Source organism: Carcharodon carcharias, chromosome 14, assembly GCF_017639515.1.
Source record: "Carcharodon carcharias isolate sCarCar2 chromosome 14, sCarCar2.pri, whole genome shotgun sequence".
Classification (NCBI taxonomy): Eukaryota; Metazoa; Chordata; class Chondrichthyes; order Lamniformes; family Lamnidae; genus Carcharodon; species Carcharodon carcharias.
The window spans coordinates 107,806,389-107,829,569 of NC_054480.1; positions in this window are offsets into that span (position 1 = coordinate 107,806,389).

A 23,181-nucleotide genomic window follows, 5' to 3' on the forward strand; every position below is an offset into this window, starting at 1 on the left:
CTTCAAACTGATTCATTCACAGCCCACCTCGAATTGTCCTTGAGAAGGTGGTAGTGAGCCATCATCTTGAACAGCTGCATTCCATGTAGTTTAGGTACACCAACAGTGATTTAGTCTGTAGCAGTTTGATACAGCTACTGGGCATGAGTTGGCTACCTTGTTTATAAAATCTAACTACAGTTACAAACTTATTGGTTATGAAGTGCTTTGGGGCATATTGACAACATAAAAGTTGTTATATAAATGCTCATTCTTTTTTTTTACTACTCAACATGTTTTCTCTACACACTTTCACATAGGGGAAGCTGACTGAGGATGGACTTCAAATGAATCGGGGTTCAGCCAGACAGGCTGCACATGAACAGAGCTGGGGCTTAGTTCCTTGTGGGGCGTTTTGCTAATACTGTTGGGAGGACTTTACCTTACTCAGCAGGGGGGTGTGGGAACCAAGAGAAAATGTTAGGAATACCAGGGTGCACAAAATACTGGGAGGGACAGATAGCACTAGCATGGAGAATAGTAAGTTGATAGGTGAAGTCGTGTGAGGGACAAAGTAACAAATTTAAATCAGGGTTACTATTCATGTATGTGAATGCACAGAGTATAGTAAAGAAGATTGGAGAGTTACAGTTGCAGATTGCCATGTGGAAATATGATGTTGTGGTGATAACAGAGACCTGACTCAAGGAAGGGCAGAACTGAGTATTAAATATTCCTGGGTACAAGGTGTTCAGAAAAGATAGGAAAGGAAAGAAAGGAGGAGGGATGGCAGTATTGGTTAAGGAGAGCATTGCAATGCTGGAGGAAGAGGACATCCCAGAGGGTTCAAGGATAGAATCAATTTGGCTAGAGCTAAGGAACAAAAAGGGTGCAATTACATTGCTCGGTGTGGTCTATAGACCACCAACTGTTGAGAAGGTCATAGAAGAACAAATCAGCAGGGAAATTACAGAGAGATGCAAGCATTATAGAGTAGTTATTATGGGTGACTTTACTTACCCAAATATAGACTGGGACAGTGGTAGAGTGAAGGGCAGAAAGGGGCAAAAGTTCCTAGATTGTGTTCAGGAAAGTTTTCTACATTAGTATGTGTCCAATCCAACAAGAAAAGATGCACAACAAAAACAGAATTACCTGGAAAAACAGAGCAGGTCTGGCAGCATCGGCGGAGAAGAACAAAATTGACGTTTCGAGTCCTCATGACCCTTCAACAGAACTGGGTAAAAATAGGAGAGGGGGGTGGTGGTGGTGGGGGGCGGGGGGCGGTGGGGGGGTGGCTGTGGTGGGTGGGTGGTGGAGAAGTGGTGTGGGGGGGTGGTTGCAGGGACAAGCAAGCAGTGATAGGAGCAGATAATCAAAAGATGTCACAGACAAAAGAACAAACAGGTGTTGAAGGTGGTGATATTATCTAAAAGAATGTGCTAATTAAGAATGGATGGCAGGACACGCAAGGTACAGCTCTAGTGGGGGTGGAGTGAAATAAGACTAACAGAGCATAAAAGGTATAGATTTAAAAATAATAGAAATAGGTGGGAAAAGAAAAATCTGTATAGATTATTGGAAAAAACAAAAGGGAGGGGGAAGAAACGGAAAGGGGGTGGGGATGGAGGAGGGAGTTCAAGATCTAAAGTTGTTGAATTCAATATTCAGTCCGGAAGACTGTAAAGTGCCTAGTCGGAAGATCTGGTGCTGTTCCTCCAGTTTGCGTTGAGCTTCACTAGAACAATGCAGCAAGCCAAGGACAGACATGTGGGCAAGAGAGCAGGGTGGATTGTTAAAATGGCAAGCGACAGGGAGGTCTGGGTCATTCTTGCGGACAGACCGAAGGTGTTCTGCAAAGCGGTCGCCCAGTCTGCGTTTGGTCTCTCCAATGCAGAGAAGACCGCATTGGGAGCAACAAATGCAGTAGACTAAGTTGGGGGAAATGCAAGTGAAATGCTGCTTCACTTGAAAGGAGTGTTTGGGTCCTTGGACGGTGAGGAGAGAGGCAATGAAGGGGCAGGTGCTGCATCTTTTGCGTATGCATGGGGAGGTGCCGTAGGTGGGGGTTGAGGAGTAGGGGGTGATGGAGGAGTGGACCAGGGTGTCCCGGAGGGAACAATCCCTATGGAATGCCACTAGTGGGGTGAAGGGAAGATGTGTTTGGTGGTGGCATCATGCTGGAGTTGGCAGAAATGGCGGAGGATGATCCTTTGAATGCGGAGGCTGGTGGGGTGATAAGTGAGGACAAGAAGGACCCTATCATGTTTCTGGGAGGGAGGAGAAGGCGTGAGGGCAGATGCGCGGGAGATGGGACGGACACGGTTGAGGGTCCTGTCAACGGTCGTGGGTGTAAAACCTCGATTAAGGAAGAAGGAGGACATGTCGGAGGAACTGTTTTTGAAGGTAGCATCATCAGAACAGATGCGACAGAGGCGAAGGAACTGAGAGAATGGGATGGAGTCCTTACAGGAAGCGGGGTGTGAGGAGCTGTAGTCAAGGTAGCTGTGGGAGTTGGTAGGCTTGTAATGGATATTGGTGGACAGTCTATCACCAGAGATTGAGACAGAGAGGTCAAGGAAGGGAAGGGAAATGTCAGAGATGGACCATGTGAAAATGATGGAGGGGTGGAGATTGGAAGCAAAATTAATAAATTTTTCCAGGTCCCACGAGAGCATGAAGCAGCACTGAAGTAATCATCAATGTACCAGAGAAAGAGTTGTGGGAGGGGGCGGGAGTAGGACTGTAACAAGGAATGTTCCACATACCCCATAAAGAGACAGGTATAGCTGGGGCCCATGCGGGTACCCATAGCCACACCTTTTATTTGGAGGAAGTGAGAGGAGTTAAAGGAGAAATTGCTCAGTGTGAGAACAAGTTCAGCCAGACGGAGGAGAGTAGTGGTGGATGGGGATTGTTCGGGCCTCTGTTCGAGGAGGAAGCTAAGGGCCCTCAGACCATCCTGGTGGGGGATGGAGGTGTAGAGGGATTGGACGTCCATGGTGAAGCGGAGGCGGTTGGGGCCAGGGAACTGGAAATTGTTGATGTGACGTAAGGTGTCAGAGGAATCATGGATGTAGGTGGGAAGGGACTGGACAAGGGGAGAGAGAAGGGAATCAAGATAATGAGAAATGAGTTCCGTGGGGCAGGAACAGGCTGACACGATGGGTCTGCCGGGACAGTCCTGTTTGTGGATTTTGGGTAGGAGGTAGAAGCGGGCCGTCCGATGTTGGGCGACTATCAGGTTGGAAGCCGTGGGAGGAAGCTCTCCAGAGGAAATGAGGTCATTGACAGTCCTGGAAACAATGGCTTGATGTTGAGTGGTGGGGTCATGGTCCAGGGAGAGGTCGGAGGAAGTGTCTGCAAGTTGACGCTCAGCCTCCGTGGGGTAGAGGTCAGTGCGCCAGACAACAACAGTACCACCCTTGTCAGCGGGTTTGATGACAATGTTAGGGTTGGATCTGAGAGAACGGAGTGCAGTAAGTTCAGTGAGAGACAGGTTAGAATGGGTGAGAGGAGCAGAGAAATTGAGACGACTAATGTCACGCCGACATTTCTCAATGAAAAGATCAAGAGAAGGTAGGAATCCAGAGGGATGGGTCCAGGTGGAGGGAGAATATTGGAGGTGGGTAAAAGGATCCGTTGAACAGGGAGAGGACTCCTGCCCAAAGAAGTGAGCACGGAGCCCAAGGTGACGGAAGAAGAGTTCAGCATCGTGCCGAGCCTGAAAATTCATTAAGGTGAGGGCATAAGGGTATGAAACTAAGCCCTTTGTTGAGCACTGAACATTCAGCGTCGGAGAGGGGAAGGTGAGGGGGTATAGTGAATACATGGCCAGGGCTGGGATTGGAAGATGGGATGGGGATCGAGGGACAGGCAGGGGTGGAGGGTGCTGGATGGGTGTTGGTGTCGATGATGTCGATCAGCCTCCGCATTCAAAGGATCATCCTCAGCCATTTCCGCCAACTCCAGCATGATGCCACCACCAAATACATCTTCCCTTCACCCCACTAGCGGTATTCCGTAGGGATCGTTCCCTTCGGGACACCCTGGTCCACTCCTCCATCAAGCCCTACTCCTCATCCCCCACCTACGGCATCTCCCCATGCATACGCAAAAGATGCAACACCTGGCCCTTCACTTCCTCTCTCCTCACTTAGTCTACTGCATTTGTTGCTCCCAATGCCGTCTCCTCTACATTGGAGAGACCAAACGCAGACTGGATGACCGCTTTGCAGAACACCTTCGGTCTGTCCGCAAGAATGACCCAGACCTCCCTGTCGCTTGCCATTTCAACACTCCACCCTGCTCTCTTGCCCACATGTCTGTCCTTGGCTTGCTGCATTGTTCCAGTGAAGCTCAACGCAAACTGGAGGAACAGCACCTCATCTTCCGACTAGGCACTTTACAGCCTTCCGGACTGAATATTGAATTCAACAACTTTAGATCTTGAACTCCCTCCTCCATCCCTACCCCCTTTCCGTTTCTTCCCCCTCCCTTTTGTTTTTTCCAATAATTTATACAGATTTTTCTTCTCCCACCTATTTCCATTATTGTTAAATCTATACCTTTTATGTTCTGTTAGTCTTATTTCACCCCACCCCCACTAGAGCTGTACCTTGCATGTCCTACCATCCATTCTTAATTAGCACATTCTTTTAGATAATATCACCACCTTCAACACCTCTTTGTTCTTTTGTCACATCTTTTGATTATCTGCTCCTATCACTGCTTGCTTGTCCCTACAAACACCCCCCACCCCACTTCTCTCCCCCCACCTTAAACCAGCTTATATTTGACCCCTCTCCTATTTTTACTCAGTTCTGTTGAAGGGTCATGAGGACTCGAAATGTCAATTTTGTTCTTCTCTGTTGATGCTGCCAGCCCTGCTGAGTTTTTCCAGGTAATTCTGTTTTTGTTTTGGATTTCCAGCGTCCGCAGTTTCTTGTTTTTAAGAAAAGACGCACTATTGGACATAGTCCTTGAAAATGAGGTGGGCCAAGTAGATCCAGTGTCAGAGGGGGAACATTTAGGGGACAGTGATTTTTGTATTGTACATTTTGGAATGATGATAGAAATGTACAATATGCAATCCAGAATAAAAATAATTAACTGGACGAGACCTGACTTCGATGGGGCAAGAACGGAACTTGGCCAGATAGACTGGAACAAAAGATTGGTGGGAAAAACTATAGATGAACAATGGGATACCTTCAAAAAAGAATTTGTTCAGGCAGTTAAGGTTTATTTCATTGAAAGGGACATGCAAGACAAACAAATCCGGAGCTCTGTGGATGAAAAATGTGATAGAAGTTAAGATAAAGAAGAAAAAGTGCACTTATGATAGGTGTCAGGTAGAAAATACAATTGAGAACCAAGAGGAATACAGAAGGTTCAGAGGGGAGGTGAAAAAGCACATTAGAGAAGCCAATTATGAGGTAAGGGATTATGAGACAAGACTGGCAGTCAACATAAAGAGGAACCCCAAAGTCTTCTATAGGCATATAACTAGTAAAAAGGTGGTAAAAGGAGCAGTAGGGCTGATTAGAGACCTAAAAGGGAATTTACACATGGACAAAGGGGCCATGGCTGAGGTATTAAATGAATACTCTGCATTCATCTTTACCAAGGAAGTAGATGCTACCCAGCCTATGATGACAGATGAGGAAACTCTGTCACTAGAAGGGGTCAAAGTTGATGAGGAGGAAGTGTTGAATAGGCTGTCGGTACTTAAAATTGACAAGGCACCAGGACTGGACAAGATGCATTCAAGGATATTGAAGGAAGAGAGAGCAGAAATTGTAGGGACACTGGCCACAATCTTTCTGTCTTCCCTAGACTCAGGGTGGTGCCAGAAGACTGGAGAATTGCAAACATTATGCCCTTGTTCAAAAAAGGTTGTAAGGATAAGCCCAGTAATTACAGACAAGTCAGTTTAACTTCAGTGGTGGGTAGGATTCTAGAAACAATTATTCAGGATAGAATTAGTAATCACAAGGAAAAATATGGGTTGATAAGGAAGAGCCAGCATTGATTTCTAAAGGGGGAATCATGTTTAGCTAGCTTGCTGGAGTTTTTTTTAAAGTGCTAACAGAAAAGGCTGATGAGTGTAATGCTGTTGATATGGTGTACATGGACTTTCAAAGGCCATTTGCTACAGTGCTGCACAACAAACTTGTGAGAAAAGTTATTGCACATGCAATAAAAGGGACAGTAACAACATGGATACAAAATTGGCTGAAAAATAGGAAGCAGAGAGTAAAGGTCAATGAATATTTTTCAGGCTGGAGCAAAATTTGTAGTGGAGTTCTCCAGGGGTCAGTATTGGGACCCTTGCTTTTCCTGATATATATATTAATGACCTAGATCTTAGTGTGCAGGGGACAATTTCCAAAGTTTGTGGGTGATATGAAGCTTGGGGGTGTTGTAAACTGCGAGGACGATAGTGTAGAACTTCAAAAGGACATAGACAAGCTGGTGGAGTGGGCAGATAGGTGGCAGATGAAGTTCAATGTGGAGATGTGTGAGATGATTCATTTTGATAGGAAGAACATGGACAGACAATAAAAAATAAGGGGTGAAATTTCGAAGTGGGTGCAGGAGCGGGAAGACTGGGTGTATATCATTGAAGGTGGCCGGACAGGTGGAGAAAGCAGTTAATAAAGGGACATAGAGTACAACAACAAGGAGGCCATGCTGAATTTATATAAGACACTCGTTAGACCTCAGCTAGAGTATTGTGTACAGTTCTGGGTGCCACATTATAGGAAGGATGTGAACACAATGGAAAGAGTGCAGTAGAGATTTACAAGAATGGTTCCAGGGATGAGGAACTTCAGTTATGAAGATAGATTGGAGACGTTGGGACTGTTCTCCTTGGAGAGAAGAAGGCTAAGAGAAGATTTGATAGAAATGTTCAAAATCATGAGGGAACTGAACATAATAGATAGGGAGAAGCTATTCCCGCTTGGAAAAGGATCAAGAACAAGGGCACAGATTTAAAGTGATTTGCAAAAGAAGCAAATGTGATGTGATAAAAATCTTTTCCACACAGCGAGTGGTTCAGGTCTGGAAAGCGCTGCCTGGAAGTGTGGTGGAGGCAGGTTCAATCAAGGCATTCAGGAGGACATTAGATGATCATTTGAATAGACACAATATGCAGGGGTACAGGGAAAAGGCAGGGCAATGGCACTAGGTCATTATGCTCATATGGAGAGCCAGTGCAGACATGATGGGCTGCATGGCCTCCTTCTGTGCCATTAAAATTCTGTGATTCTGTGATTAAAATCTATACAAAAGATCCTGAAATGGAAGATCTTAGTCTAGGTCAAGCTATTAAATACTCTCATTAAGTTAGAAAAAAATTCTTTTTTATATACTTTGCCAAAGGCACATCCAAACAACATGGATAACAGTAATTAAATTGTAACTGGAAGAAACAGGCCTGAGAGAGAAAGCAAAAGCACTTTTGCAATAGACAGGCCATCTGGATAACACATGCAAACCCAACAGCGAATACTGAATAGAACAGAAGTTGTGAATTAATGTCACCATAAAACCCTAATAGGATTGTAGGCGCTCATTGATTTCATTGGTCAACATCTGCTTTGATCACTACCATATTTACCTGAACCCATATCTTGTCGATAGTGCAGCTGTCACCGACTGGATTGCCATTAAGATACACTGAAGAGTTCTGTGCAGAAGCCAAGCATTAAACTGGGTCAGTGGAGGGATTGCTTCAATGAAAATTATCCTTCTGTTCACCTTGATTAGTGAGTACATTTGTTATCCTAACCATATGGAGCATTTTTTTTTGTATTTCTGAAGCTAAGGGATGCCATTAATGGGAAAGGATTTTTTTCAATGTGTTGTGGCCACAGCTGCCTATTCAGTATTGAGAATGCTCTGGCCAGGTATAAGGAGTAGATGCAGGTCAAACCTGCATCTCCCAACAACCACAACTTTAGTTTTTACAGCTGCTTTCATGTGAAATTTCCATAGATAAATCAGTTCTGTAGTCCTCATTCATGCCTTGTTTGGCTACAGGATCTTTAGCCATGCTGCAATTCTACACTCTTCCTTCTTCGTTTCGATTATTTGTTGAAAAAAGAATATACGGTATCCCTTTCTCTATATGGTAAGTGAAAGTGCTGTTTCTAATAGGACAACATAAATAGTGCTGAGGGCAATCCAGTTATAACACACCTTCTAGAAGAGATCAGGAGTCATCAGTTAAGAGCAGGGTCTCTGGCTGGCTTTTCCTTTCCTCAACCCTAACATTTTCACATGGGAGCAGTTGTAGAAACTGAGGTTGTGGTTGTTGGGAGATGCAGCTTTGACCTGCATCTAATCCTTATACCTGGCCAGGGCATTCTCAATATTGAATAGGCAGCAGTGCCCGCAACACATTGAAAAAAATCCTTTCACATTAATGACATCCCTTAGCTTCAGAAATACAAAAAAGGGCACTGAGACCCTTTGTAGTTCATAGCTTCTGTCCAACTGGGGTAATTCAGCACAGATCAAGTCAAGCCAGTCTGCCAACGTATACTGACCAGAGGACGACTATCCTGTTTAGGATTGAGTTGGGCCTGCGATTTGCTTGATGACATGAGGTTGGAACCGAGTCAGTCCTCAATGACAGATTTAGCCATTGGATACCTGAGCCAGGCAGATCTACTCCAGAGCACTATTAATGGATGATTATGAAGCCTTTGTTCATTAATGAGGCCTAAGGTGTAGATCTGTCATTGGGGCTGCAATTTAATTGGCTCCAACCAAAACTGCAAGTCAGTGTCGTTACAGATAGGATGGTCCTAACTGGGCTAAAAAGGGAAACTTAGCAGTTCTCTCTCTTGGTAAACTTCATGATGTTAGCTGCATATATCCTAGTGATAGCCCTGTGCACACTAGGATGTGACCCTGTGGGGAGAGAATAGGTACACGATTTCAGACAAACAAACCATGACTCTATGGATTTCTTGGTAACGTGGTTTGAAGAAGAGCACAGGGTTAGGCTTTTGTATGCACATCCTACCTAGGTGATCACACAGTTAAAGAAGTTACTGCTTCAGTGAGATACTAGCACTGAATCCCAGCAATGAAACGTCCCTCAGTTGTAATGATAGGCTTTCTAATCAAGGTCCAGTTATGAACAATTCCCAAGAGCATACTTTTAAAGACTGATTCCTGGCGTTAATTTGTTTTAATCATTTTAACTACAGAGATTAACCATACTCGAACATGAATACTTTCCACTCACTGAGAGAAGCCATTAACAGCTCTGAAGAAAGCATTAGCACTATTTTGTCACCAGATGATGATGTCACAGTGCTCATTATTGCCTTCTAAAATATATCAATTATAAATGTCAATTTGAGAGAGCTTTTCTAAAGTAGGACGTTTTTATAAAACAGATTAATCTAATGGTTAAACAGGAGAGGTGATGTCTGAGCTTTAATGACTCTCATGTACCTTGGGTACGAGAAATAAAACATGTCAATGACCCGTTTGTAATTGCAGGTTTGCTTTTAAACCCAGGAGCACCAGAATCTTCACCATGCAGTTGTCTCACTTGATACTTCCCAAGGCAAAGTACCACTGTGGTAGCAGTATGTGAGTGTCTCATGTCCGCCATTTTGATTCTGGGCACGGGTTGCAGGAAGCACATGGCAATTGTTGGTCCACTTGTCAGGGGCGATTTAATCACTAAAACATTAAAGGCTCAAAGCATTAAAGGCTTTATAATAAAGGTATATGCTGAATCATTCAACTATGGTGAATCTCAAGCTAGCTGAAGAAAGCAGCTTGTATCACAACAGTTAGCAATGGAAATATAGCATCAAATTCAAGCAAAAAAAAGGTAAGAAAAGACTGTCCACTTCATTAATGTTCACCCTATCCATGAATCAGCGCAACCTTGTTCACCACCTTCTCCATTGCTACAAACCGCTGGAGAGCCACCAGAAGCAGAGAAACTGTGGCCAATTTCTGGGGATATCTTTCCTGCCTCCCAATGGCAATCAAACAAGCTCCAGAAGTCCAGACTTGCTGGAACTAACTCTGTACCTCATATGTTCCAATTTGTTTCATAACACAGGACCATACGGGGGATAGGCTAAGATCACATCATCAATCTGGAGCTAAAAGATGTAGAGTGCCTCTCCACAACAAACATTGCCTATAACCAGGAAGTGACCATCCCACGGATGAAAGAATTAACCAGGCCTTTGGACGTTGTTGTTCTCTGAGCTATCGAAGAGTTTTCTCATTTACCAGCAGTTATTTCTTGTTTTGATAGATAAAACTGTGTCTAAACATGACTCCAGTCACATCATCTCATTCAAATGTGTTCTGGTTTTTAATTGTTTAGCATAACATTTTTAAGAGCTGGTTTGTAACCAATCAAAATGTATTTTAAAAAAAGCTGGTTCCTATGTCCAACAACTGTTGTGCCAAGAGGAAGCGCAAGGAAAGCAAGGAAAATTTATTGCAGTTCAAAAATACATCAAGAACGTGGATAAGGCAGGAAGAGAAGCATAATAAAAATGAGAGAAATGCAATTAGAGTGAGAAAGGGAAAGCGCAGAGAATTAAAAGGAAATTGAACAAGAGTGGACATCATTTTTTCATTTTGAATTAAAACTGGATTTTTAATGTTTAATATGAATATTTCAGTAATAAATGGATTGCATTTTTGAATAAATTTATCACTGCAATGTTAGTGTTTGTTGGTCCAGCATGATGTGTGAGCTGAAAAGATAAAGGCATGTATTTGTCTTATGCTTTTTTACCTAGAAATATCTCACACTGACAATAAATTACTTTTGAAGCGCTATGATTGCTAGAATGTCAAGAAAACATGGCAGCCATTTTGTATGCAGAAAAGTCGCATGAGCAGCATAAGGTAAACGTTCAATCCATTTGTTTTTGTTGGGTTATATAAGGGAGAATCATTGCCATGACACCAAGAGAATTGTTTAAACACAAAATACTGTGGATGCTGGAAATCTGAAATGAAAACAAAAAATGCTGGAAAAACTCAGCAGGTCTGGCAGCATCTGTGGAGAGAAAGATAGATTAACATTTCGAGTCCAGATGACACTTCTTCAGAGCTAAAGGGTAGTAGAAATGTGTTAAATATCTGCTGTTTAAGGTGGAATAGGTGAAGCTGGGTAGAATGCCAGTGATAGGTGGAGGCAAAGCAGAGATTGAGAAAGATGTCATAAACAAAAGGTCAAAGGGTTGTTAATAGTGGTGGTACTGGCTAAAGGAGGTGCTAATGGTAACATTAAGAGTGGAAAGCAGGATGTGATAATGGCCGGACCAGGGTAAGCACTCTGGAAAGTGACATATGGCCCTAGTGGGGGTGGGGTGGGGGGAGGGAACAGTGGTGGGATAAAAGATTGAAAAGGCTAAAAGCTAGGAATAAAACAATGAATAAAAATCAATAATGATAATAATAATGAAAATAAGTAAGAAAAAAGATAAATAAATAAAAATAAAAAAATAAAAATGAATATAGAAAAAAAACGGGGGGATCAAAAAGGGGTGGGATTGGAGGGGAGAGTTTATGGTCTGAAGTTGTTGAACTCAATGTTAAGTCTGTAAAGTGCCTAATTGGAAGATGAGGTGCTGTTCCTCCAGTTTGTGTTGAGCTTCACTGGAAATTTTAAAGAATTTTTTGTTTCTCTTCAAATGGTGTCAGGGGAGCTTTATATGCAGCAACATTGAACAGCCCATGAAAATAGAAAACCTCCTAGCCATCCCGCCCCAAAGATAGTTCAAATTTCTTCAATGTGACTTGAGTAAAATAATTCAGAAGCAAAATACTGCATATATTGAAAATCTGGAATAAAAACAGATAAATACTCAGCAGGTCTGACAACATCTGTGGAGAGAGAAATAGAGTTAGCAACCTGAAACATTGGGCAGGATTTTATTGTGGGCTTTGAGACCCCAACGTCAGGACAAAATAGGGGCCATGAGCCCATACTAGCCGGGGAGTGACGGTGGCGCAATGATGGTTCCTGGGGGTGACATCCTGACTGGTTCCTCCGAGCTCACCATTCTATTAAGAATGGCAGACGGGCTCCCAATCCTCTCGACTCAGAGGGCTGGCCGTTCTGAATCGTTGACAGTCCCTCCGAGGGAAGAGGTTGCTGCCGATGTAGGTAGCAGCCCCTGAGGGAGCTTCAAAATGGAGGCCTCCTCGGAGGGGTACAATTAAATATATTTATCAGCGAGGGGGTAAAAGGTAGGTTCCTTGGATCGGAGGGGAAGGTTCCCCAGGCTGAGCTGGTGGCCTCCATATGCAGCAGGTAGACCATTCTACCATTGGCAAAGCATCAATGAGGCGGCAATATCGTCCCTTATTGGGGCCTTAACGATGTAAACTGACTGACTGCCTCCATGGTGTGGGCAGCTGATGTGCTTTCCTGCCCGCCCATGGGGAAGTTCCTCAGCGTCAAGAATGCATCAAGAAGCTGTCCCGGCTTTCCGCGATTTTCCCAGCAGCCTGCTCCAAGGCTGACATCCCAGGCCAGGACAATCCAGCCCACTCACTCTGTTTTTCCTGCCACTGTTGCTGCCAGACCTGCTGAAGATTGCCATCATTTTCTGTTTTTATTTAAGAGTTTATTGGACCTACTCCGTTAATTTTGGGGCTTGTCGTGTAATTTGGTCCTTTGTGGTTTAGCTGATGTAAAATGAGGTTCTCATTAGCACAGGGCTCTGTACTGGGCACCAGGAGGCTGATCAGGTTAGCAGAAAAGAATTATTTTCTGTTTTACGTTATGATTAGAAAAGTAAGACTTGCATTTATATAGCACCCAACACAACCTCGGGATGTTCTAAAACACTTTCCAGCTGACAAAGTAGTTTTTAAGTGTAGTCACTGTAAAAAGATAGAAAACATGGTTGCCAATTAGCACACAGCAAGGTCCCACAAGCAGGAATGTGTATTTTAGTGAGGTACCAAGGAGAACTGCCCCGTACATCTGTAAAATGGTGCCATAGTGTAATGAACTAGATGTACCAGACTGATTTCTTACTTGAAACAGATAATTTTATTACAAGCTCTTTTAGAAGTTATATTCTTGAACCAGGTCCATGACTAGAAAGCTCTGTCCCCAGGATTACCCGTGCTAGGGCTGATTCGTCAGTACAATCATATGACCCCTAAAGGCACTAGGAAAAGTTACACCTTGAATCACATTACCTCCCCCTTTAGTTTTTTTACATTTCCTATTTACAAATAATATTTGAATCCACAACGTATACATAAATACACAGCTCATGCGATTATAGATTGTCTTTGAGGTGGTTTGCTAATTTGGTTCGAGCAGCATAGCTCTACCATTTGAGATTCTCCCACTGGATTGGCATGATCAGGAACTGCAGCATCACGGACATCCTTAGAAAGTGGCAGCTCAGTATTAGAAAATTCAACAGAGACATCAGGTATGTCTATTCTAGGTTGATCTGTCACCTCCGGGAGTAAAGACTTGAAATCAATTACAGGTGGAATAACTGGTTATTGGAACATTTCTCTACTCTTTAGATGATCCACACGTTTTTGAACAATCCGGTCTTCCACTTCCACTTGGAATGACAAGGATCCAGTTTCAGGGGCAATTGTACCAGGAATCCAACTAGGACCATTTCCAAAATTCCATTCGAAAACTGTATCTCCCATGGTAAATCTTCGAGCTTTGCTGTGAATATCATGATTCAATTTCTGATTACTCTAATTCTTCTCTATCTCCCTCTCTAAGTTTGGAGTCACTTGACTTGACCTTGTATAAAGGCAGCATTTCATCAGTAATTCAGACAGTTTTGAACCTATCGTTGCATGAGGAGTCGTACAATAATTGAGAAGAAAATGTAAAATTTGAGTTTCTAAAGTACCTTCGGATAATCTCTTCATTCCTAATTTGAAAGTTTGCACTGCTCTTTCAGCTAACCCATTCGATGAGGGATGATATGATGCTATTTTAATATGCTTAATTCCATTTAAACTCATGAATCTCTGAAATTCTGTACTAGTGAAGACAGTATCATTATCCGAAACAATGACTTCTGGTAGGCCATTTACACTAAAACATTGGTGGAACTTTTCAATAGTTGCACACGATGTCGGTGATCTAACTTCATACACATCCATTCACTTAGAATGAGCATCGATGATCAATAAAAAAATGGTACCTAAGAATGGACCTACATGGTCTATATGTAGTCTAACCCAGGGTCAACCAGGTCACTCCCACAGATGCAGTGGAGCTGAAACGGGCAACTTATATTGCTGCTGACAGTGGAGGCAGTGCTTGATCAAGCTTTCAATGTCACAGTAGATGCCTGGCCACCAGACAAAGCTTCGTGCAAGCATCTACATATTCAATATGCCTGGATGCACACTGTGGAGCGCTATCAAGAGTGGCTCTTTTCCTTGCAAAAGGGCGATGACTCTTGATCCCCATAACAAAATTCCATCTTCACAACTTAACTCAGATTTACAGGTGTGGAATGGCCTTATCACTTCAGACATTGGTGAATTCAACCATCCTTGCAATACTTGGGGCAGAATTTTGCCTTCAGCGAGCAGGGAGCAGGGCCCACTTGCCGGTGTGTAAAATCACATGGGATGACATCGGGCGGAACCCCCGATGTCATCCCGGCTCATTTAAATTTTCAGAAAATCAGCTGCAGGCCCACTGATCTGTCAATGGCCAATTGAGGCCATTGACAGGATCATTTAAACAATTAAAGGACCTGCCCGTCCAACCTTAAGGTTGATGGGCAGGCCAGGAGGCCTGGTGGCAAATAGAGAAAACATGAAACCTCATCCAGCGGCGGGATGAGGTTACATGCAGGGTTTTAAATATTTTAATAAAGTTATTATGTAAATTATGCACATGTCCCATCTCATGTGACATTGTCACATGAGGGGAACATGTTAGGGAATTTTTTTTTCTATTTTTAATATTTTTCAAAGTGGAAGTGATCTCCCTGAGGCTGCACTTCGCTTCAGGGAGATGTGCGCTCCTTTGTGCGCATGAGTGAAAGAGCGCACTCTCGCTTTTAGGGAATTCCCCCCCACCCGCACAGGAAGAGCATAGCACTTTCCGCCGGATGTCACGCTGGGTGGGCATTAATTGGTAAAATGGTAGTGCGGACCGCTTCGCTGGCAGGGATCGGCTCCCCACCCGCCGGTGATTGGGTCAGGCTGCCCTGGTCCTGGACTTCTCATAAAATTGGATCCCGGTTTGTTCAATTCCATATTTGCTTTGCACAGACCAGTGAAGAATCCAAGAAATTCAGCACAAGTACAACTTCTTGTGGCACTGGAACATGTACAATACTATCTGGTAACGGAAGAATGACTGAGTGCGCCTGTATTTGCAATATGCACACCAGGACGGTGCATAAAGGAATACTCATACGCAGATAAAATCAAAGACCAACTTTGAATTCGGGCTGAGGCTATCGGCAGAATGGCTTTATCCTCACTAAATAAACCCATTAATGGTTTATGATCAGACACTGTGGTGAAATGTCATCCATGCAGATACTGGTAGCATTTCTTCACTTCAAATATTACTGATAAACCTACCTTTTCAAGTTGTAAATTACCCTTCTCTGCAGAAAGGGTTCTGGAGACATGGCCGATTGGCCTTTCTGATTTGATTTCTTCCTTTTCTTCTCCTGTTTGCCACAGCCTTTGTCTTGTTCCTCATTTTGATTTCATAGTCGACCAAATTTCTCCATGGCGAAATCTTAACTTGGTTCAGTTCAGTGGTTGAGCTACCCATAGCTTCACTATGCACTCGCATTTTGGAAAGTTCCATGACCTTTCCTTCTAAAGCCTCTTTTGTTTCAATCAGCTGACTCTTCAGCTCTCCTGTCACCTTCTCGTTTCTTTCGGCTTCCTCCTGGAACATTGAACATTGTTGAGATTTTTCCGCAAGCTGTTTCTTCAGTTTGTTCAGGGTGGCGCTGCATTCATTTCACTTCTTTTCATGATTTTCTAGTGGAACCAACTCTGACCTGAGGGATCCTTGCTTCCTGTGAAGGTCCTTTGATTCTCCTAAGTCATTCCAAAATACACTGTCATATTCCTTTATCAACTCAGGAACTCTTTCTGTTCTCACTTGAAATATTTCTGACCAGTTGAGCTTAATTTTTTGTAACCAATCAAGACCCAGAAGACTAGATCCTTCGCCTGTAGCTATGATCACTGGAAGCTGAGCTGTTTGTTGCCTATGGGACACAGGTACTGTGGGGATGCCCTTTACCTGTATTGATTCTCCAGTGTAGGTCTTCAGCTGAGCCGTCATTTGCTCCAGATTCAGTGGTTGGGTACCTTCATTTAGGTATTTAAATGTGTCTTTTCCCACCACTGTGGTCGATGCTCCTGTGTCAACCTCTAGAGACTAGAGACTTCCCATTCACTTGAATAGTGATGGCTATTGGTTCAGTTTTCACTGTTTTGACATTATATAGGGAATAGACATCAGTTTCAGCAGCTTCTGGTTCTGTTATATTGTACACTTCAATCATTTTGGTCTGCTGTCTGATTGGCTGTCTCGATTTTGCCCCCCATTGCTTTTTTACATGCCCTTTCCTGTGTCAGTAATGGCATTCTGCCTTCTTAAATCTGCAGGTGTCCAGTACGTGGTTACCCCCCCATCTGTAACAGATTAAACTCAGAGTCACTGCTGTGATGCTTCCACTAGGCTTTTTCCTTTTCTGAGCAGTAGAGGCTGTCCCCCACTTCGCGCTGTCTCTCTGATTTTCAGCCATGCCCCAACTGAAGAACGGTGTCATGTGGCACATTCTGCAAAGCCTGTGAGTCCCTCTCAGCACTTTTCATGGCTAGCACTATTTCCATGGCACGGTTCAGATCAATATTAAGTGCTGCACGTAAACGGTGCTGAATGGTGTCATCGTGAATGCCACAAACTAACCGGTCCCATAACTTGTCATTAATTGTGGCCCCAAAGTCACAGTGCTCAGTCAACTGCTTCAACTTCACTACATATAAGTTGCGATGGACTCTCCTGGGGACCTAACTCTGGAGTTAAACTTAAATCTCTGCATTATTACCGATGGCTTTGGCTGAAAGTGTGTCTTCACGAGGCCTACCAATTCATTAAAAGATTTAGAACTGAGCACATTCGGGGCTGTCAGGCTGTGGATGAGGTTATATGTCTTGCTACCACAGACACTCATTAGTATTGCTTTCTGCTTCTCCTCGGTGGTTATTTCATTCGCCACAAAATAAAAACCTAGATGCTCTATGTACTGGCTCTAGTCTTCCATGGACGAGTCATAAGTGTTGATTCTGCTGAACAGTGGCATGACAGGTGAGTATACTTTTCTTTCTTTCCTTATGAACTGAAGTACTCACATTCACAAGATGAGGTGCAGTGTTGGAGATATTTATCCTCGTTGCCAAATGTAGTGAACTTGATGTACCGGACAGGTTTCTTACTTGAAACAGATAACTTTATTACAGAGCTTGTTTAGAAGCCATGTGCTTCAACCAGGTCCACGGCTAGAAAGCTCTGCACCCAGGATTACCCGCACTTAGGGCTCATTCATCAGTACAATCACGTCACCCCTAAAGGCAGCAGGAAATGTTATACCTATAATCACTACACATGGGATCTTACTGCATCCACCTGCATCTACCAGACAAGGCCTCATTTTTACACATCATGAGCGCCTCTGATAATGTCATACTCCACTGAACACAGTCTCAGAAATGGGGCTAGAATCCACAATTTTCTGACTCAGAAACAGGAGCACTACCAACTGAGACACAACAAATTCTGTGAAGGAAACAGAATTTTCAGATTTTATCCAAACTCAATTTTAGCATCAATCTCTCCCAGATCAGGCAGAGCATCTGCCAATGACCAAGTAAATCTGCCTCAAATCTGCACTGTGCCTTGATTCCAACTTCAAAAGGACATCTCTACTGCAACATTGCTTTACTTTCACTTCCTTCACTTTCAATTGCGCAATCACCCTCAGTGACACTAGTAATTCAGTTTCAATTTGCAGTAAATTTTGGCCTGATTTGTGTTGTTTCTTCATGCCTCTTCAGGAATGTGGTGAGAGCTGTAGAATTATTGAATCATAGAAGCATAGGCCAGGATTTCCCGGTCGGCGAACGGGGAGGGCGGGGCCTGCTTGCCAACATGTAAAATGATGCGGGATGATGTCAGGTGGAACTCCCGACGTCACCCCGCGCCATTTCAAATTTCAGGTCAGCGGGGGGCTCAGCCGAATCAGCTGTGCGCCCACCGACCTGTTAATGGCCAATTGAGGCCATTGACAAAGTAATGAATGTAATTAGTGGACCTGCCCGTCTAACCTTAAGGGTGGAGGGCAGGCCGGAAGCCCTGGCGGGCATTGGAAAAAGCGTGAAAGCTCATCCATGGGCGGGCTGAGGTTTTATACATGTTTATAAATTTTTAATAAAAGTGAAACTGAAAGTGGTGGACAGTGTCACATGAGAGGACATGTGAGGGAAATTTTTTTTTCTGTTTTCAATATTTTTTAATGTGTAGCCAATCTCCCCGAGGCAGCACTTAGCCTCAGGGAGATGAGTGCACATGCACAAAAGAGCACACTCTTGACTCAGGGAATCCCCCCTCTGCCTGCACAGGGAGTGCATAGCACTTCCTTGTGGATATCACGCTGGGTGGGCCTTAATTGGCCCGCCTATGTAAAATGGCGGCAGGCACGCCTCCGCGTCTCCACTCTTGAACTTCCCCCTCAACGGGGGGAAAATTCTGCCCATACAGCAGGGAATGATGTCATTTGGTCCATAATGCTTAGGCTGGCTCTTGGTTCCCTATTTAAGCTCTCATCATCTTAAAAGCCGCTATTAAATGATCACTTAACCTTTCCTGCTCCAAAGAAAACTGTACCAATTTATCTAACCTCTCCTCACAAATGAATTCCCTCATCTTGGTAAATCTCCTCTGTACCCTTTCTGAGGCTTTTACACCTTCCCTGAAGTGTGGGGCCCAGAACTATCCACAATACTCCAGCTGAGGCTGAACCAGTCATTGATAAAATTCTGGCATATTCTCTTTCCTTTATTTACTCTGCCTCAAGTAACCCATATGCTGTTTTAATGACCTTACTGACTTGTTTTGCCATCAATAAGGATTTGTGTCTATGGACACCAAGGTCTCTCTGTTCATGCACACTTTTTAGAACAGTTCCATTTATACTATACTGTCTTTCCATATTCCTCCTCTCAAAGTACATCATTTCACTCTTCTCTGCATTGAGTTCCACCTTCCATGCTTCTTCCCACTTCACCACCCTGTCTTTGTCATTCTGAAGTTTAAAGCCATTGTCATCACTATCTACTGCTTGCCAAGCTTTGTATGGTTTGCAAACTTTACAGTGCTGCTTGTTACACACGGGTCTAGATCATTTATAAAATTGGAAAAGAGTTATGAATCCAAAGCTGACCCATGGTGAACACCACTGCAAAGCACCTCCCAATCTCAAAAACATCCATTCATCTCCACCACCCATTGCTCCCTGTCAGTGAGCCAATGATCACACTCATTCACTTTAGGGCTTTTATATAGATCTTTTTATCCATTCATGGAATGTGGGTATTTCAGGCAAGGCCGGCATTTACTTTCCATCCCTAATTGCTCTTACGAAGGTAGTGGTGAGCTGCTTTCTTGAAGCACTCCAGTCTGTGTGGTGTGCTTCCTTAATGGCATTTTCTAATCTCACTGTTAAAGCTCAGATGGAGTGACTGTATTGTGAAACCAATGCTGCACTCTCTTGTTAAAGTGCAACGGCTCCAATTGCATCTTGCCAAGGAAGTCTTCCTCTTTTCCCTCAGCTCTGACTCCATTTCAATGTTGAGATGATAAGCCATTTGAGGGCCCTGAAATGGGCACCTGAGTGCAGCCATGGGCTCCTTCCACACCATCTCAGGTGCCTCCAGTGCAGATTCTTTTCCAGTTTCGATTTCAAACTGTGCAACAACTTCGGGCTTTCAAGACAGTGGTGCTGCATTTTTATTTTGGGACCAACTTCAACCCTCCCCCTGTCAGTGTTCAGGTCCCTCCAATCTTCCTGGAACCCCACGGTGTGCAGGTAGAGTTCCCTCTGTTATTTTCCAGCCTCCACCAGTAATCCTGGATCCCATAGTAATTGTGGTTGACATTCCAACCTTCCCACCTGAACCCATCACTGTAGATGTCCCCATGCCCACCATGGACCTTATCCCTCCCCATCTCAAATCTGTGTTTTATTCATTGGATGTGGCCATCACTGGCTAGGCCAGCATTTACTGCCCATCCCTAATTGCCCTTGTTCAGAGGGCATTTAAGAGTCAACCACATTGCTTTGGGTCTGGAGTCCCATGTAGGCCAGACTAGGTAAGGATGCAGGTTCCCTTCCCTAAAGGACATTATTGAACCAGATGGGATTTTAACAACAATCGACAATGGTTTCATGGCCATCATTAGACTTTTAATTCCAGAATTACTTTATTGAATTCAAATTCCACCATCTGCCATGGCAGGATTTGAACCCAGGTCTCCAGAGCTTTACCCTTGGTCACTAGCCCAGTGACAATACAACAATGCCATCGCCTCCGGTACAGTCACGTACAGAGGAGACCACCCCCTACACCCCCAGGAAATTTTTGAATACCATCCCTCTGTATTACGTATTCCCCCTTCACAGGCTGCAGATGCCTCCTCTAACACTGACCATCCCATCTGCAGCCCAGTACCAAGCCAGACAAGCGCATCAACAATGACAATAACAATGACCTCGCCTTGTACACCAAACTGTGCCTTGTCCCAATTCAGTACAGAGCCCTTGCCCCTCCCTGAAGTGGGACTAGGATGTGCATGCCATTTATAGCCCCCTGGCATGGTCTGCAAAGTCTGCAAAGCTTTCCCGTTCCTTTTTTACTGATGACAATGCAATGTCCCTCCTCCCCTCCATGAGTCTCTGTGCAACCCATCCCTCTTGTGCCACACTAACACAAACCACTCTCATATTCCGGAGTCTGTGTGCCCCCATTTCCAATTGCACAGTTCAATTCCCATCTGTCCCTTTCTGTGTCTCCGTTTAAGTCTTCCAAGTCGGGCTTCAGTTTCCCACCCTTGGTTTCCCCTCTGACTGCCATTGTCTGCCCCCTCCCCCACCCCACTCCATCCCGGTGGCAATGCTGGTCTGAGTGTCCTAGTGCAGCCCTGCCTGAGCCCTGCAGATAATACCCTCCCAGAGGACGGAGGGTAAGCCAGTGAGCAGACTGACCCTAACCCCCTCACCAGCATGGCATCACTGTAATTGGTTAGAACCCAGAGCAGTGCTGCTGCAGGTAGGTTTTGCATGTTGCATTCAGCTTGAAGTCAGGAGCAAAGAGAGAGCTGACAGCTGTACACCCCTTATTTCCAAACATGATCCAGACCAGTCTAATTTCCAGCTGATGTGGCACGAGACTGGGAGGTGGAACGTAATTCCAGTGAGTGGCTTTTTTAATGAGCATTGGGAAAGGCAGCCTTGAAAGTCGTGAGGGGAAAATTCCAAACTGTTTTCCTGCGGCAGGAATCCGATTTTTGGCCTCTCTCCAAATTTTCCATTCTGAAGGGTTCTCAAAATTCCCACATTTTTCATATCATCAACAAGGATATGACTTTTGGACTTTTATGGCAGAAGACCCGACTGCTGGGTTAAGTGTAGAACCCTGCAGATAGGAGGCTAGGACGAGAGGAGACAGAATATGCATTCTTCCTTTTAAAACAATCAACTCAGAGAAAGACTTCATCTTACACGAAACTAAAGCCCATCAAAATCTTGCATAAATAATCGCTACTAACTACAAAGGCAGGAAGGCCGCAATCAATGCAATTATGCGAACCCATCAATACTCCACACATACAATGGCTTTCAGTTCAAGACTAGTTACGGGGACAGGAAGACAATGATAAACATCATGTGAGCCCATTAAAAACAATGAGACAACAATCACCTGAAGAAGCCCAAATTAGACAAAAAGAACTAACCATGATTTGGTTTCAGACAAGAAATTCGAAAAAAACAGTTTAACTGGGCCACCAGTTATGAAGGTGAAACTGAGTCAGGAGGGTGAGCAGCGTTTAAGCAGTGAGCTGAGCCAAGCGGAGGAAGGAGATCTGGAGGTTTGCAGGCCCGCAGGCAACATCATGGAGGGGCATGAGGTATCAGGCTCAGCCGAAGACAAGGCCGCAACCGCAGCCCTCCATGAAGATCGACCACCCACAAGCGCGCCCTCCACCCAACTGAAGAACCTTCGTAGATTCCACATACCTGGACCACATGGGGACGGCAGGCCCCAGAGGACACAAAGAGCGTACCCCAAAACTGCAACCGGCTTACCTGATTGGATTTCGAACTGTCAAGGGACCCTGGTTGGTGAGCATGATCCCTGACCTCTCCTGGTTCAATTTAGTTAGGTTTTGGGGGTGGGACAAGGGTAAGGGGGTTAGTAGCGTGATTTTCCCTCATTATGCCGTGTGTTCCCCATTCTTAACCAAGTGTACTTTGTAAGTCTGTATGATCTCAGTGTAATCCAAATGTTATAAGTTCATTTGTGACTTCAAAAAACACAGTCTTTTTCTTGCACCAAAACCAGTTGTCTGCTGCACTTTGTCACAACCCCCAAATAAGTCCAAGGTCTAGAATCCAGAGAGTGGGAGCGATTCAGAAGTCAGAGATGAAGCTGACACACACCACCACCCCCTACAATTCCCGCCTGCCATGAAACCTACTGCTGGCTGGAGGGGAAAATTCTACCTCTCATTTTTAGGTATGCCTGATGCTGAAGCTGGTATCCTCTTCTTCTCTCCTCATTTGATCATAGTTTACCCCCTGACTTGATGGTAATGGTGGTGTGGGGGACGTGCCAGGCCAGGAGGTTACAGATTGTGCTTGAACACGATTCTGCTGTTGCTAATGACCCACAAAATCTCATTGATGACAAATTGGAGCTTCAAAATCTGTTCTGAGTTTATCCCATGTAGCATGGTTGCAATGCCAAACTGCACATTGGAGAGAGTCCTCAGGGTGAAGACGAGACCTTGTCTCCACAAGGACTGTGCAATGTTCACACCTACCAACACTGTCATGGACAGATACATTTGCAATAGGTAGCTTGGTGAGG